We start from the raw sequence: 16,901 nt of genomic DNA, 5'->3' as shown, positions 1-16,901 counted from the left end.
AGTCCAAAGGCATAACGTTTCTCCAATTTTCTTTCCAAATAGAAAATCAATGATATAATGCTTTTTATGTTTAGTTCCAATTTGAATAAGGATTGATTAACAGACCTGTAGGCATAGAAGTATCAAACTCTTGAGCACACATTATATATATAAGTATGTATCCTATGTAAAGGATAGGAAGGAAGTAATAGTTAATTTCTAAAGAATTGTGAAACAAACATTTGTTCCCATATTTAGTTAAAGTTACCTTTCCATGATTCAATGTGTATGTGAGCGTAATTTACATCTACTAGATGCGGAGGGCCCCTACAGATAGTTGAGGTTTCAGTTTACTTCATTTCATCGCTTTCTGTTGTTTTCCTTTAATCGCTTTCTGTTATCACATTATCACTGCATTCTAGTTTAGTTTCCTTACTTCATTGTTTTCATCATTTCATTATAATTCAATTATTTCGTTTATCATTTTGTTATTTCATTTTCACTTACATTTCTTCACAGTCATTTAATGGTTTAGTTCTTCAAACGTTTTTCGTTTAATTACAGTCAAAATTTTTATGCTTTTAGAATTAGAATTTGCATCTACTCTGTAGTCAACAATTAGAAGATTACTTTCATGCTCTTTAGAATTAGAATTTTTATATATTTTGTAGACAAGATTTTGAAGGATTGTTAGAATAATTTGAATTTCAAAACTTTGTTTTATAGCAGCAAGGTGTTTATATAGGTTCATAATTTTAGGATGATTAACATAAGATATTTTAGGATGATACTCAATATAGATATGACCTGGTAGATTAATCTAACAATAGCTTAACTTCCACTTATTAATTTGTAGAAATCTAACTCTAATCTAATAGGAATCTAGATAACAACAAAAATCCCAAAACAAACATAACCATCATCTTACAAACTAAAGGAAAGGCTTCTAGCATATATAATGCATCTACACTTCATAATTTTACCAACTCTGGTCGATAATTTATGCTTGCAATTTAAGAACATTAAATTGACCAAACATTTTGGCGCCGTTGTCGGGGAAGTGTAAATAGAAGCCTTAAAAAAATCAAATAAAAACGTGATATGCATAGGGAAAGAGACTCTAGAGTTAGTTTTGTAGGTCGAGGAAGAAGTTTAATTCCTACATCATCACTCGTTCCACCATGACCTCGTAGTGCCAAACCACCCACACAAACTCGAATTCCATCCATAGTAGGCCAATATAGACTTCCTGAAGTCTTAAGATCCGAAATCCAATCTAAAGGTTCACCAACTTCATCAACAAAAGTTGTAATATAATTACATTCTACATCTCCAAAAACTGGAATAATTTTCCTATCTTCAACTTGAGAAAAAAATCTAGCTCAAGATTTGTTATTTCCTACCGAAGAAGAAGAGGAAGAAACTTACTTCAAACCATTGATAGAGGAACCAAAGAACTAGGAGAAAAACTAGATAATAATGTTGTAGAACTAGATATCTATTTTGAGAAATCCATCATGGCTGAAGAAGGATAAGGACAAGTACACAATTTCAATGGTGAACAACATAGGATTGGAGGAGGAGGAGGAGGAAATAGAGGGGGTGGAAGAGGAGGTCGTAGACGTAGAGGAAGAGGAAATCGAGAACCTTTTGGGTTCCCTATCCTTGATGAGGATACAACATTAACAATGAAAAACATCTCGCCTTCTATCCTCTCCAATTTTCATGGAATAAGAAGTGAAGACCCAGAGACATTTCTCTTTGAATTTGAAGTATTATCTAGATAATATGATTATTTGCCTGATGCTCAAAAACTAAAATTGTTCCTTTCCACCTTAAAGGATTCAACATTAAAATGGTTATGGGTTTAAAAATGAATTCTATAAGGACATGGGCACAAATGAAACATGCATTCTTAGAGAAATATAAGGATTATTATATGCCTCATAGAATTAAATATGTAGTCTTCAAAATGGTACAAAAAGAAGATCAGAATCTTGAATATTTTGTCAAAAGATTTTTTTATAATATCAAAAGGGAAAAAATGAATAATCTGGATGAGGAAACTTTGAAAGCTCTCTTACTCAAATCATTAATGATGAGTGGATTGATCTTATCAATATAATGGGAAAGGAAGATATTTCTCGGTTACCATTTTCATATATTTGTGATCTATGTGTACATATTTCAAGAGGTAAAGCAAGAATAGGGAAAAGTTCAAGGGATCCTCTTTTATCAAGAGTAAACAAATTTGTAGTTAGGACAACAAGTAGGGTCAAAATAGGTAGTTTTCTTGATAACTTTAAAAATATATTTTACGGAGTCTCCGTGAGAAAATTTACACCCTTAGAATACAAAACAAGAAGAAAGCTGAAAATGTTGCATTATCCATCTTTTGTCTTGTATGTAGAAAGAAACATGATCTGAGAGAATGTCCTCTAGATTTAAAAATCATAGAAACAGGTGTTATATGTGCGGAAAATCATGATACAAAAGAATGTCCCTCTATACCAAGACTTAAGACTGTGTTTAGTGAAGAAGGAATGCCAAATTAGGTAGACCCTCTTTACTTTATTTCCAAAAGACCATGGAAAAATCCTCAAACAAATCAAACTCAACGTTTTAATCCTCAACAATTTGCACAATCTTCACAAAATAATTGGAATCCTCCTATGTCATGGAAGCCTTGGGCTCAACCATAATCTTAGAATCAAGGATGGAAAATCCTCATGGAAGATATTCTCAATATCAACAATATCCACCACCTTATCCAAATTTTCTACCACAATACTTCCCTCAAACCAACGGATTACCTCAATCTCAATATTAAAATTAAAATCCACAACTTTCTTTGCCATTTCCACAAAGACCAAATCAATTACCCATTCAACCACTCCCAAATCCAAACAATAAAACTTCAAATACTATTTACAAATTAGAAGGACAGAATCCTGAAAATTACATGATAAATCCATTAGATCTAAATAATGTTCAATTAATGTCTGGTAGAGTATTAGAAAGGAAGAAACCATCTGTTGTTTTTCAGGATACATAAAAGAATTCTCAAAAAGATAATAATAAATCTGAAGAAGAGATTTCCCTTCCCCAAAAGAAAATATTGAAACAGAAAAAAAGCCTACACATTCTAATAATACTCCTATTATAGAACAACCTTCAGTATCTATCTCAAGACTACCTTTACCTAAAAGGTTGAAAATCGATAAAGGAGTAGAAAAACAAATCATATTTCCTAATTATGATATGTTAGTTGAATTGAAAAATGTATGTATAAAAATTCCTTTATTACAAGCAGTAAAAGACATACTGATTTTTTCAAAAGAAATTAAGGAATTGAGCGCTCAAGGATCAGGAAGAAAAAGAAAAGAAATAAAAAGAATTTAACTAGTCGGGAGAATTACAAATATCATGATGGGAAGACAACAATTCAAAAATATTTAGATCCAGGAATCCCCATTGTGAAAACACACATCAATGGACTTGAAATACCGAACACACTGATTGATCTAGGAGCGGCCATAAACATAATGAACAAACAAACTATGGATAAATTGAACCCTCCTAATATTCAATACACACCAACATTGTTACAATTAGTAGATAGATCTGTAATTAAACCTAATGGTGTGTTAGAAGTTATATATGTATCCTTAGATTCTTGGGAATATCCTATTGATTTCATGATTATAACATTGAAGAATAATTTAGGAGGACATCCATTAATTTTAGGAAGTCCATGGTTAGATACAGTCGATGCTTTTATCAGTTGTAGATCAGGAGACATGTTTATGTCAGATGGAAGCTCGATAAAGAAATTTACGTTGTATCCACCTACAAAAACAATGATAGAAGTAGAAAATGAACAATGGATAGATGATAATAATGATATACAACTAGTTTTCACTATTGCACAAATAAATGAAGAGGATCAAATTTTAAATTCAATAGAAAATAATGGACCCTCTTTATATTGTAACAATAGTCAAAATTTTCAAGAAAAATGTAATATTGAATATCTATCATTTAGACAAATGTCTTTACATTATATGGAGAAATTTGGACACTCTTCAATAGAAATTTTTCCAGGAAAAATCTTGAACATCAATGAAAACCTTGAAGAATTACAGAAAAATAAATTGGTAAAAATATTGCAAAAACACTCTTCCTCATATGCATGGGAATACACTGATATTAAGGGAATTGATCCTAAAACCTGCATGCATCATATATATATTGAATAAAATGCTAGATCAATTTGACATCCACAAAGAGAATGAATACAACCTTAAATAAATTGTTAAAGAGGAATTGAAGAAATTGTTACATGTAAATTTCATTTATCCAATATCAGACAGTCAATGGGTTTCACCCCTAGTAATCGTTCCTAACAAAAATGGAAAATGGAGAGAATTCATTGATTACGTGGAATTGAATAAAAAAACTTTGAAATATCACTTTCCACTTATTTTCATAGATCAAGTTTTAGATACATTAGCAAGAACAAAATATTTCTCATTTTTGTATGGTTTTAGTGGGTATAATCAAATTCAAGTAGCACTTGAAGATCAAGACAAAACCACATTCACCTGTCCAGGGGGGACTTATGCTTATTGAGTACTTCCTTTTGGATTATGCAATGCCCCAGCAACATTCCAAAGAGCAATACTAGGAATTTTCTCTGATCTTATTCATGATTGTGTGGAAGTGTATATGGATGATTTTATAGTTTATGGAAATTATTTTGAAGAAGCACTTGAAAATTTAGAAAAATTTATCATAAGATGAAAAGAAGCAAATATTTCATTAAGTCATGAAAAATGTTTTATGACGTTTAATGAAGGAATTGTTTAGGTCACCATATTTCAAGAAATGGAATTAAGGTAGACTCATCTAAGGTAGAAATTATTTTCAAATTATCAATCCCAAGTTGTCAATGAGATGTTAGGAGTTTTCTTGGTTTTACTGGATATTATACAATATTCATAGAAAACTTCACAAAGATTTCATCTTCACTCTTAAAATTACTCACCAAAGACTATGAATTCAGTTGGAACTCTGATTGTCAAAAGGCTTTTGAAACTTTGAAAAAGAAGATCTCTGAAGCACCCATCTTAAAAGGACCTAATTGGAAATTTCATTTTCATATATCAATTGATGCTTCAGACACAACTCTAGGAGTTGTGTTAGGACAAAAATACCTCACTCCTTATGCAATTTATTATACCAGTAAAAAATTAACTCCTGCAGAGATAAATTATACTGTAACTAAAAAGGAGTTTTTAGCTGTCATTAATGCCATTACTAAATTTAGACATTACATCACTCACTATGAAACTTTCATTCACACAGACCATTCTGCCATTAGATATTTAATGAATAAACTAGTTAATAATGGTAGAGTAACAATATGGATAGTTGCAATAATTCAATATTACCATTCTGGACTGACCTGGAAAAAAAACACAATTGCTGACTTTTTATCTAGAATTCAAAATGATAAAAATGATACACCTGTAGAGGATAAGTTTCCTGATGAATATATTTTTGTAGTATCTACTAAATCACCTTGGTTTGTAGATATTGCCAATTACTTAGTTACAGGAAAGTTACCCTCCTATTTGATTCCTAGAGAAAAGATAAGAATAATCCAAACAAGTGCATCTTATTCATGGATAAATGAAGAATTATACAAGATAGGACCAAATCTCATCATCCGAAGGTGTGTAAGAGAAGATGAAATACCTGAGATACTTAAGGCATGCCATGATGAACCATGTGGGGGTCATTTTGCTGACAAAAGTACTGCTTATAAAGTCCTTCTCTTAGGATATTAATGGCCTTCCATTTTTAAGGATGCTAAGGAATATGTTAAGAGGTGTGATAGTTGTCAACGAATGGGGAAACATGTTCCTTCAGATGAAAATGCCACTACAACCTCGAGTACTCATTGAACCCTTTGAAAAATGGGTTTTGGATTTTGTTGGACCAATTAATCCATCTTCAAAAAAAAAAACATATTCTTTTATGCACTCAATATGTTACTAAATGGATAGGAGCTAAAGAACTTTATTTTTCTACTGAAAATGTTGTATTTTATTTCCTTTTGAGGATATTTTTACTCGTTTTGGTGTCCCAAGAGAAATTGTAATAGATCAAGGAAATAAATTTACATCCAGAGTAGTGCAAAAGATAGTGGAAGAATATAAAATTAAGAATCAGAAATCTACTCCATACCATCCGCAAGAAAATGGACAAGTAGAGTCTACCAATAAAGTGATTGAAGCAATCCTCACTAAGACAGTTCACTTGCGCAGAAGGGACTCGGCAAAAAAGATTCCAGAAGATTTATGGGCCTACTGTACCATATGAAGAAGCACTATAGGGCATACTCTGTATGAACTTGTTTATGGGAAACATGTCCTATTTCCAATTGAGTTCCAGATTCATACCTACAAGACAACAGTCAAGTTGGGACTTGAGTTATTAGAAGAACAAAAGCAAAGAATGGGACAACTCAATGAGCTTGATGAAATAAGGAAAGATGTTATCGAGAGGACTATTTTAGTCCAACAACAATGATCTAGATGGCATGATAAATACAACAAAGAAAGAAAAATTCAGCTAGGATACTAGGCATTACTCTTTGATTCAAGGTTCAAAAATTTCCAAGGAAAGTTTCAAACTCACTGGCTTGGGCCTTATGAGATTGAAAATATTTTGATAATGGAGTAGTCATAATTAGGACTATTCATGAAGAAAAAGTTCCTCTCTTAGTGAATGGACATCAACTAAGGATCTATCATAAGCTAATGACAAAGGAGGAATTTGTAAAGATTTTCCAGGACAACTCTGATTTGAAGTTGGTCAAGAAGAATTCTTCTTCTTCTCCACCTTAAAATTTTCTCCTTTTTTTTATTTTTTATGAAAAAAAATAAATTAAATAAATAAATGTGTATAAACATGAAAACCAACAATTGTTGGCATGTTTATGCAGAAAATTCAAGGTGAAAACCAAGAATTCTTGTCATCTTAAATTTTCTTTCTATCCCATTTTCTAGAATTCCATCTTCTTTTATCCCTTTCTTTTCAAAAATAATAAATAGCGACAGAATTATTGATTTTCTACAGCTCTGATGACTTTATGCAGCCAATTGACAGAAACTTCTAATGATACAATTGAAGGAATGATTGACTCTCTCCACTGCAAAGTAACTAAAGACAGCATAAAAGGCAACCAACGGTTAGCAAGAAAATAATTCAAAGGTAAGAACTTCTTTAATTTAATAATAGGGATCAAAACATTACATATATGAATTATAAGACATAGAACTACAAAAAAAATCAAAATCATTATTGCAAAGAGTTGATCGTGTCATGTCAAATCATGCATAATTCGTCATTCACTCCTAGTCATCATAACTCATATTCCAATCCATTGAACCAGCCACCCAAATCATAAACATGAATGATATTAATAGTTAGGTTTTTCCTCATTCCATTATATGCTCACTACCTATGCTCTCATTATTCCATCATTCACACTCTTGGCCTTTCCGCTCTAAAAGCCCTACTAAGCTGTTTTGGGAAGTTTTAGTGTTCTTGGATAAACGCCTAACCCTCTAGACTAGTAGCTTAGTCTAGAAACAACAATACAAAGCATTCTCTGCCTTTTCTATAAACAATAGATAAAATAAGAGAACAGAGAACCTACTTGTAGCTTCCGCTTGTTCTTATCTCCCTTGACCGATTCTGTTGTTCCTTCCCATACTTAAGCCGCTTGAGAAGTACCTGCACACAGATAGAAACAAGAACCCATCAAAGCATATGATAATGATCTATTGATTAAACATAGCATGGAATCAAGTACATGATAAGCATATGAAAGCATCAAAAGACAATACAAGCATATGGAAAAATCTTTGAACACTTTATTAGTGAAAGGAAGAGTTACAACCCAATTTGCCTGATTCAGCATCACTCCTCCATTTCAATCTCATCCTCTTCTCTCAACAAGCAAGACACTTTGACATCCTTACAAAACTTGCAATCAACTCAAATCTCATACCAACAACATCTCCCTACAATTCAATAATTTTCAGCCCCTGATCACTTAGATGAGTGGTCTTTTTATAGGTGAATGAAGGAAGTTATGCCATGAATGGTGATAATGAATGCCCTCCTAAGTTTAGAATTTAGTTCCATGGAAGAAGGGATAAGGGGATTGATGTTCCTTAACTCCCTTCCTCATCCAAATATGAACTCAAAGGAGTGGATAGCCTTGAGAAACTTCTAGAGGCATCCAATGGATAAGGAATCTTTCAAACCCTCACCAAAATTTGCTCAAATTCGCCAAGCGCAGGCCAAAGAGGGACCAAGTGCACTGCATAGCACCTTGGCAATGTATGGTTTGCATTGTAGTGCACCCTAATGAAGGCCTACCTATGCTGATATTCTTAGAGGCAGTTTCTAGATGTTTTCAGTGATGGAACTTCTTCGAAAGTGAGGCATCCTGATGTTTAACTTCTTTAGGGCATGTATCAATTGCATTAGGGGTTGACGGGCCCTAATAGTATCAATCTGTAAGTTGGGATTGATGTGCCCAAATGGATCTATAACAGTTGCCCCCTAAAGCATGAAGTCCTAAATATATATGTCAAGTGAAATGTTTTATCACGAGGAGAGGAAGTTTCAAAACAGAAGGTGACCTGCATCAATTACAATACATATATCATGATAATTTGATTTTTCTCATGAATTAGTTGAGGGAAGGCATACCCATGCTCAGCTTATAAACTTTCATTACATGTAAAAATATAGTCATATACAGATATAGACCCATTAATGGTTGACCATGAATGTAAGGCCATTGTACATTTGATATAGTACTCCTGAATATATCGTAGCCCAGATGGATGAAACTAGATCTGGGCTCTTCAATATCGTTCAAATCTTTCACTTGAGTACAAGTCTAACCATGTGAATAGATGTTCTGAAGTCAAACATGGGAAGACATTGTCTGATTACCATCCAATGATGTAAGCCATTAACAGACGCGAGAGGAATCACTGATAATGATAATGACCCTCAAGGTACTACAATCCATTTCACATGGTGTGAATAAATGATTTGATGTTTAACACCATACAAAGTCTTTCAGTTGAAGGCCAGTGATGTCAACCTATCACCAGAAGCAAGAAACCTGCCATTGATGTATGTAACCTTCAAGGTACTAAAGGGGTGTTTCTAAGTCAACTTCTTGGATGATGTGCTGATGTCGACAAGAAGTGACTCGTCGCAGAAGGGCCTTGTTGTATCCCACATCAATGACACGAAATGAGGTAAATGATTTTGGATATGAAAAATCGACTGACAACAAAAGGTTCAGGAATGCCGATCATGAAAATGAAGGTTTACGGTATTGCAAAGGATGAAGTTTGAACTAAATGACTTCTCTTGAACATGTCAGTGACACTGAGATGAATTGGTAGCATTGACCCAAAACAAAGTAATGGATGGTATGATAGACCAACGGTGTGATAACCATCAAGATAAATGACCCAACCCACATAGTCACAGTGATGAGGTGAAAGTGTCATGTTCAAGAGCAACTTGCTACCATAAATTGTTTTCGGCTTTTTCCCATTTTCGCTAGTCATTGCCGACTAGTACCTCTTTATTTTTTATCAAGCTCGAGGAGGATAACATATTCTTGTTGTATAATTTCACCCTTCAGGTGAATCCATCGCAATTTGATGCTTTAACAAGTCTAGCGAAGGTAAAACTCGGCCTTGTCTAGATGGACAAGTTTTTCGCTATTTGATGTTTTTAACAAGTTTAATGACAAAGAAAACTCGGTCCTTTTCCTATTTAGAGAGTTTGGAAAGGGACAAAAAGGAAACTCCACAAGTTATTTTTTTCGTAAAATAATCTCTTAGGTCCGAAAAAGCATAAAATAATACAAGAGAGATATTGTTTCCAATCCTTTAATGAGCTGGAATAGACAAGCGCTCAACAATGTTTTCATATTTAGAGAGTTTGAAAAGAGTTTAAAGAGGACTCCAAGGGGGTTCCTTTTTTATTTTTAACAAAGCTCGAAAAAGAGACAAAATTTTGCTTTGTGGTCAAAGATATTCAATTTACACTTGAGCACGTCAAATTCTACTTTTTAGCTATTAAACCTGCTCAAAACTCCATTAAAGTGGATTAAAAGTACCTATTTCATGGATAAAATGAATAAAAAGTAATGTTTAGTCAATTAATGTGCAAGAAATAAACATAAAAACAAGTTTTATCATTCATTTTTACCATTTCACTTTTACCCTTTTACTTTAGTGCTCTGGAGCAGTTTTCTACATCGAAGTTCACTAGTTGATTGTAGAGGATTCAGTGGACCGTTTTTCGTCCCATCCGAACCAGGTAGGAGCTATCCCTATTCTCTTTCATTTTATTCCATTTATTTTAACAATGAAAATCCTTAGCTAGTAGGGATAGAGAAATCAAGCCTTTGACAAAGAGAAAAGAGCACAATCTAGATGCAATTCCCTAAACCATTCCTTTCAAGCATTCACAAACTTTAATATGCACAATGCATGATTTTCTTTCCAATTTCCTTTAATGTGAATGAAAAAAAAGGAAAACTAATGCACAATCGATCAATAAACTCTTTTCATAAAAATGACGATTTTACGAAAATTTCTTTTCAAGGAAAGGAAGACTTTATGACACTTTCGTTTTCAAAGAAATGAGGAATTACGACACTTTCAACAAAAAGACTAATCATATGCACATATCAATCAATTTACCTTTCATGAATGAAGATTTGATGACAATTCAATTTTCGAAGGAAAAGACGACTTTACGACACTTTCTTTCGACAAAGATCAGTCGACCAAAAACTAACTTTGACTATAGATTGATAATGACAAAGAAAACATTAAAGAAACATTAATAAATCCAATTAAAGTAGGGCTAGCTAAGGAGATGAAAAACTATTTTTAGAGACAAAACATCATTGACATTCAACAACTCATTCAAGCAAGAGAAAATTGGCAAAAACTTTTAGTTTCTAGATGGGAAACTAACCCTCAAGGGATCAGTGCAAGCAGCAGTTAGAGACAGTGCGCTGAATTGCACTGAATCTATGTGGGAAGTGCACTTCAGCAAACTGTGTCCTTCATTGGACTGTGCTGGTGACAGTAAGCCATTCTGAAGGCAATTTTGACACAGTTTCAACTCAATTTTCAATGAAAAAAGACTGAAATTCAATAAACTACCACAAGCACAGTATGTAGAAATGTCTTAAGAGGCTAATAAGCTACTAAGATGGATGATCGCTCCCCAATGGAGTCGCCAATTTGTTTTGGGAAGTCTTAGTGTTCTTGGATAAATGCCTAACCCTCTAGAACAGTAGCTTAGTCTAGAAACAACAGTACAAAGCATTCTCTGCCTTTTCTATAAACAATAGATAAAATAAGAGAATAGAGAACCTACCTGTAGCTTCTGCTTGTTCCTTATGTCCCTTGACCGATTCTGTTGCTCCTTCCTGTACTTAAGCCACTTGAGAAGTACCTGCACACAGACAGAAACAAGAACCCATCAAAGCATATGATAATGATCTATTGATTAAACATAGCATGGAATCAAGTACATGATAAGCATATGAAAGCATCAAAAGACAATACAAGCATATGGAAAAAGCTTTGAACACTTTATTAGTGAAATGAAGAGTTACAACCCAATTTGCCTGATTCATCATCACTCGTCCAGTTCAATCCCATCCTCTCCTCACAACAAGAAAGACACTTTGACATCATTACAACACTTGCAATCAACACAAATCTCATACCAACAACATCTCCCTACAATTCAATAATTTTCAGCCCCTGATCACTTAGATGAGTGGTCTTTTATAGGTGAATGAAGGAGGTTATGCCATGAATGGTGATAATGAATGCCCTCCTAAATTTAGAATTTAGTTCCATGGAAGAAGGGATAAGGGGATTGATGTTCCTTAACTCCCTTCCTCATCCAAATATGAACTCAAAGGAGTGGATAGCCTTAAGAAAATTCTAGAGGCATCCAATGGATAAGGAATCTTTCAAACCCTCATGGAAATTCACTCAAATTCGCCTAGCATAGGCCAAAGAGGTACCAAGTGCGTTGCATAGCACCTTGATAGTGTATGGTTTGCATTGCAGTGCACCCTGATGAAGGCCTACCTACGATGATCTTCTTAGAGGCAGTTTCTAGATGTTTTCAGTGATGAAACTTCTTGGGAAGTGATGCATCCTGATGTTTAACTTCTTTAGGGCATGTAACAACTGCATTAGGGGTTTATGGGCCCTAATAGTATCGATCTGTAAGTTGGGGTTGATGTGCCCAAATGGATCTATAACATAAGCCATCCTACCCTGTCAAACAAAATAGTTTTTGAAACGAAGCTTCTCGGCCATGGGAGTGATAGTCAGAACAAAGCCAATAGAGAAGAAATTTTTGGAGGGGTATCCACAAACAAAAGAATTGTTGCAAAAAGCACAATGGATAGAATTTGTAGAGAAATTTGTAGAGAAATTCAATGGCTTCCATAAAGAAGTGACCAAATCCTTCCCTAGGTATTTTGATGGAGTCGAAGTGGAGATAGGAGACATCAAATTCATAGTGACAGAGTCGTTTATAGCTGAAGCCATTGGACTCCCGCAGATTGGAGAGAAATGGTTCAAGAATAAAGGTATTGAAAAGAAGAATGGAAGGTTTTCTTGAAGAAACCAGGCATGGATACCACCATTTTCAAGAAGGGCATACCAAGCATGGCATTAAAAAGTAAGTGGAGGAACCTACTTCTAATAATCCAAAAATTTGTTACCTGTGAAGGAAGGCTTGGATGTATGTTTTTGAATCATATTTGACTGCTAATGAATTTTGTTGAAGAAAATGAGATAAATGTTCCATATTTCATGCTGAGTAGTCTTAGAAAGATGCCACGTATTTTTCAGAGGAGAATTCAGTTCATAGATAATACAATGTATCGCCATGGTCTAGTCAAAATACTTGTTGGATCTCATTTTCAAAACATAGGTGATAATTGGGAAAGCTTTTTAGTAAGAAATAACTTTAAGGAAGAAACTCATGGGCAACCAAATAGTAGAGGACCTAAGAGGGGAAGGAAAAGAAAAATTAATAGGACATAGGAACAAGAACCACAACAGCCACAAAAATTGTCAGAGGATGACATCCCTCTTGTAGAAGTTTTAGAGAAAATAAAAAAAAGGAAATGTTAGAAGAAAGAAAGCCAGTAAAGAGACAGACATTTCACCGCAAACAGAGAAGCCTAAAACAGAAAGGAAGAAAACTTTAAAGACCCTTGTCAGATGTCTAAGAAGGAGTACCAGACTCAAATCAGCAAAATAATTACCCTCAAAGAGCATAGAGCATGTCAATGTAGAAACATAAGAAAACTTAGAGGAAAAAGAAGATTCAGGAATTTCTCCAAGAACATCACGAAGGGTTTCATCACTGTTGGCTCGAAAGAGTCATCAGGGAAAGACCCTGGGTTCAAGCACAGGCACCCAACAGTGGTCCACTGTAGTCTAGGACAGCGTTGGCATTTTCACCTCACCTCGAAGGGCAAGGAATCTCACCCGAAGAGCGTCGCGACCAAAAGGGAGAAGGGTTCAACATGGGGTCAAAAAAATATCAACCGGGAATAGGTGATCACACACATATGCATCCATAATATATGAAACAAAGATAACAGTACCCATAAACTCATATGCATAGATCCATTATAAAGGACATAGAACTAACAACATCCTTGCATCAATCTATGAATTACTATTTACATACAACATGTAGACTTATTTAAAATTTTAATAGGCCCACTAAACACAATGGTCAACACATTAGAGGTCTCAACAATCATCATCTTGGTCTTATATTAACTTAGCATAATAGTAAATATCATAACCCAACATTCAGCGTTAAACATTACATAGAATACCTGGTTCAGTCGCTCGGGTTAGATTAGCTCCGCAACCTAGTGCCTTGGATCCCAACTCTCTCTGCTTCAGCATTTGCACCTATGTACCTCTTCTGAAACCAACTCCTTTTGCTTCTAGCGGGTTCAAAAAAACCTTCTTCCTTTCTGTTCTTCCCCTTTTATGTCCTTCCTGGCTGCCTAGACTACCAGTTCTCACTCGGTTGCTTTCTCTCTTGGTTGCTTCTGCGCCTTCCTGTCTCCTTGGCTGCCTTTGCCTTCCACTTCCACCTCGCCATTACTCCTCCACAATTTTTCATTCTGCCACCTAGCAGTTGCTGCCATTTGTCCCTTTCCTTCCTTTCAATCAGTCAAAACTTCTCAAAATCGTTCAAAATTAACGAAGGCTCCAATAGGCCCCGACCACAATTTCTTGACTCGTCCCCAAGTCAAGTCATGTCGACCTCTGGCGATCTTGCTACTTCTTCCATGTGCTCTACAATTGGCGCTTGCATTACTACTGGTTCTGTTTCCGCTGTTTGCTATGCCAGCACTTCTGCTACTTCAATACTTTCTTGCAGAGTAGGCACCTCTTCTGTCTCAATCCTAGCTTGTGGCATGGCATTTTTTCCTGTGGCCCTTTCTTGACCTTGTGGTTCCTCTGTTCTAAACGAAGGCTCCAAATCTGGGACTAAGGTTGTTGTTTACTTCCTGAACACATTGTATTGTTGAATTTCCAGGTCCCAATTGTAGAGATTTTGAATAATAAACACTTATTCACAAAGATTATCCGATTATACACTATTTTAGAATACATGCACAATACATAACCTCCTCTACATTGATCATCAATTTAGCAGCATTAAAAACAATGAAACATCAATCGCATGCACACATTAACACAGTATGTAACCCGGGGAAAGCTTACAGCTGAAAACCCCACACTATCTGTATATTAATGATTGATAACATGTAACATTACATAGTACAATACTCACAAGTATCCAGCACTATCTCCACTTGTTACACACAAACTAGCTCAGATCTGATCAATCACTGCTCAAATCTCCTCCACTGCTTTGCCTGCCTCCACTACACAATCTGCAAGAGAATGAATGATGAATGGCTGATCCAAACTCCTATTTACCTTGTGAAAATCACTCACACTGGAAATCATGTGAGCACATGCTATAATACTGGGCATATGCTGTGCAATCCTCATGGGCATACTTAATCCATTGCTTGTGCAAAGTCTCATGCACAACTATAGTCACAACTGATAGCAATCTCAACCTCTAACACCTGTCTCCACTGAACTGTACATGCACTGAGTTAACTGATGTATTCTTCAGTTGCATTATGAGTTAATAATTAGTGAATTAATTTAATCAAATAATTCACATCACTCATCACTAGTCTATTTGCAGTTAGACTAATTACAACTAGTTTAACAAAGTCAAACTGAACACAACTCCATTAACTGCTCATCTAACTCCACAGAACTCAACCACATGAGTTCTAACTGATGTCCTGCATGCAATAGCTCAATTGACCCACAAAGAAAGCGTATTTCCTTCTGACAGCTGCATGTGCCACATCTATAGCTCAAACTGAAGCGCTCTAAGAGGATAAGATAAAGTTTATAGTCTAAATATTATTATGAGACAATACTATTTGACTTTTGTATTTTTGACTAGCAGTCTAAAAATAGACTCTGATTAGTCCTGCTATGATCCAAAAATAGAAGTCCATCTATTTTTCCCAACATGACCATTCATCCATAAACAACATCCTGCAACTCATAGACATGATCCATATGTCTAAAAATAGACTTTGCGCCATAATTTTCCTGCGAGCCCACTTAGTGAAGGCGACTCCTTTCCACTAAGATCCATCATCTTGTTGCATTTTCAACACTCCCTCTCAACAAGATATTGATTATCTGCAACCCCTTTCCTGCAACTCTGGAATGTTCTGCATGCAACACATTTTCCCAGTCCACTTGCTCCAACAACACTTGGAACAAAAACACTCCCAACTGACCACTCTGTTGGGCTAGGAACATACTCTGATGCTGAAGCTCTACCTGCTGCTGACAAGTGCTCCCTCTCTGACATCTACGCTACTGCAACATCTCCATGCATCTCGCACCATTGCACACTTCTTTGTGCCACCTAGCACTATGCAAAACACTTGTGCCTCTCGCATTGCTGCAGCCTGCTAGCTATGCGTTGTCATGGGATTCCCTACACTGTCGCTCTCTCTGCCACTCCATCCGCATCTGTCTCTACCCAATCAGTTAGTTCCTACTACTACACCTCGAGGCTCCCGTAGCAAGGTCTCATCCAAGAGGTTGGGTACCTCAAGGATCCTGCCCCTCCTCCTTGGGACGATCAATCCACATCACCCCACCTCCTACCTAGAGGTATGGCTACATGTGATCCCTCAGCCCACCTGGCTTGAAGTTTCTCCCTACTGGAGGTCTTTGCATGAGTAGATGTCTCTACTTGATCTCCACTCAACTTCCCTTGTTGTGGCTGCTCCACAACCTCTTGAAGTTGTTGCACCAATTGTGGCTCCTCCACAATCATCTAAGACTTCTTTTGGCTCTGCATGTTGAGAGGTAATATACCCTCCCTCTCAACCACCAAGTCTCCATCAGTTGCCTTGCTGCTCAAGGATTTGCATGCATCTTGAACCTCAAGAGCATACAGGTTCTTGACCCATGAACCAATCTGCTTCACCTATCTAGTGATGATGTGTCCAAGGAAAACCTTTTCCTTACTGAAGACTACATCATAGCCTCTGTCTTCCAGCATTGCGATCGACACCAAGTTAATCTTCAGTCCTGGTACATACTGACATCTGTCAAGGTAAGGTGAGCTCCATGCTCCCTCTAAAAAATAACCGTGCCTACACCTTAGACACTATA

This window comes from Pinus tabuliformis, chromosome 8 (assembly GCF_031772625.1).
Source record: "Pinus tabuliformis cultivar Carrire ecotype Pingquan chromosome 8, CPIR1, whole genome shotgun sequence".
Taxonomy (NCBI): domain Eukaryota; kingdom Viridiplantae; phylum Streptophyta; class Pinopsida; order Pinales; family Pinaceae; genus Pinus; species Pinus tabuliformis.
Note: the sequence above shows the minus strand (reverse complement) of the source record.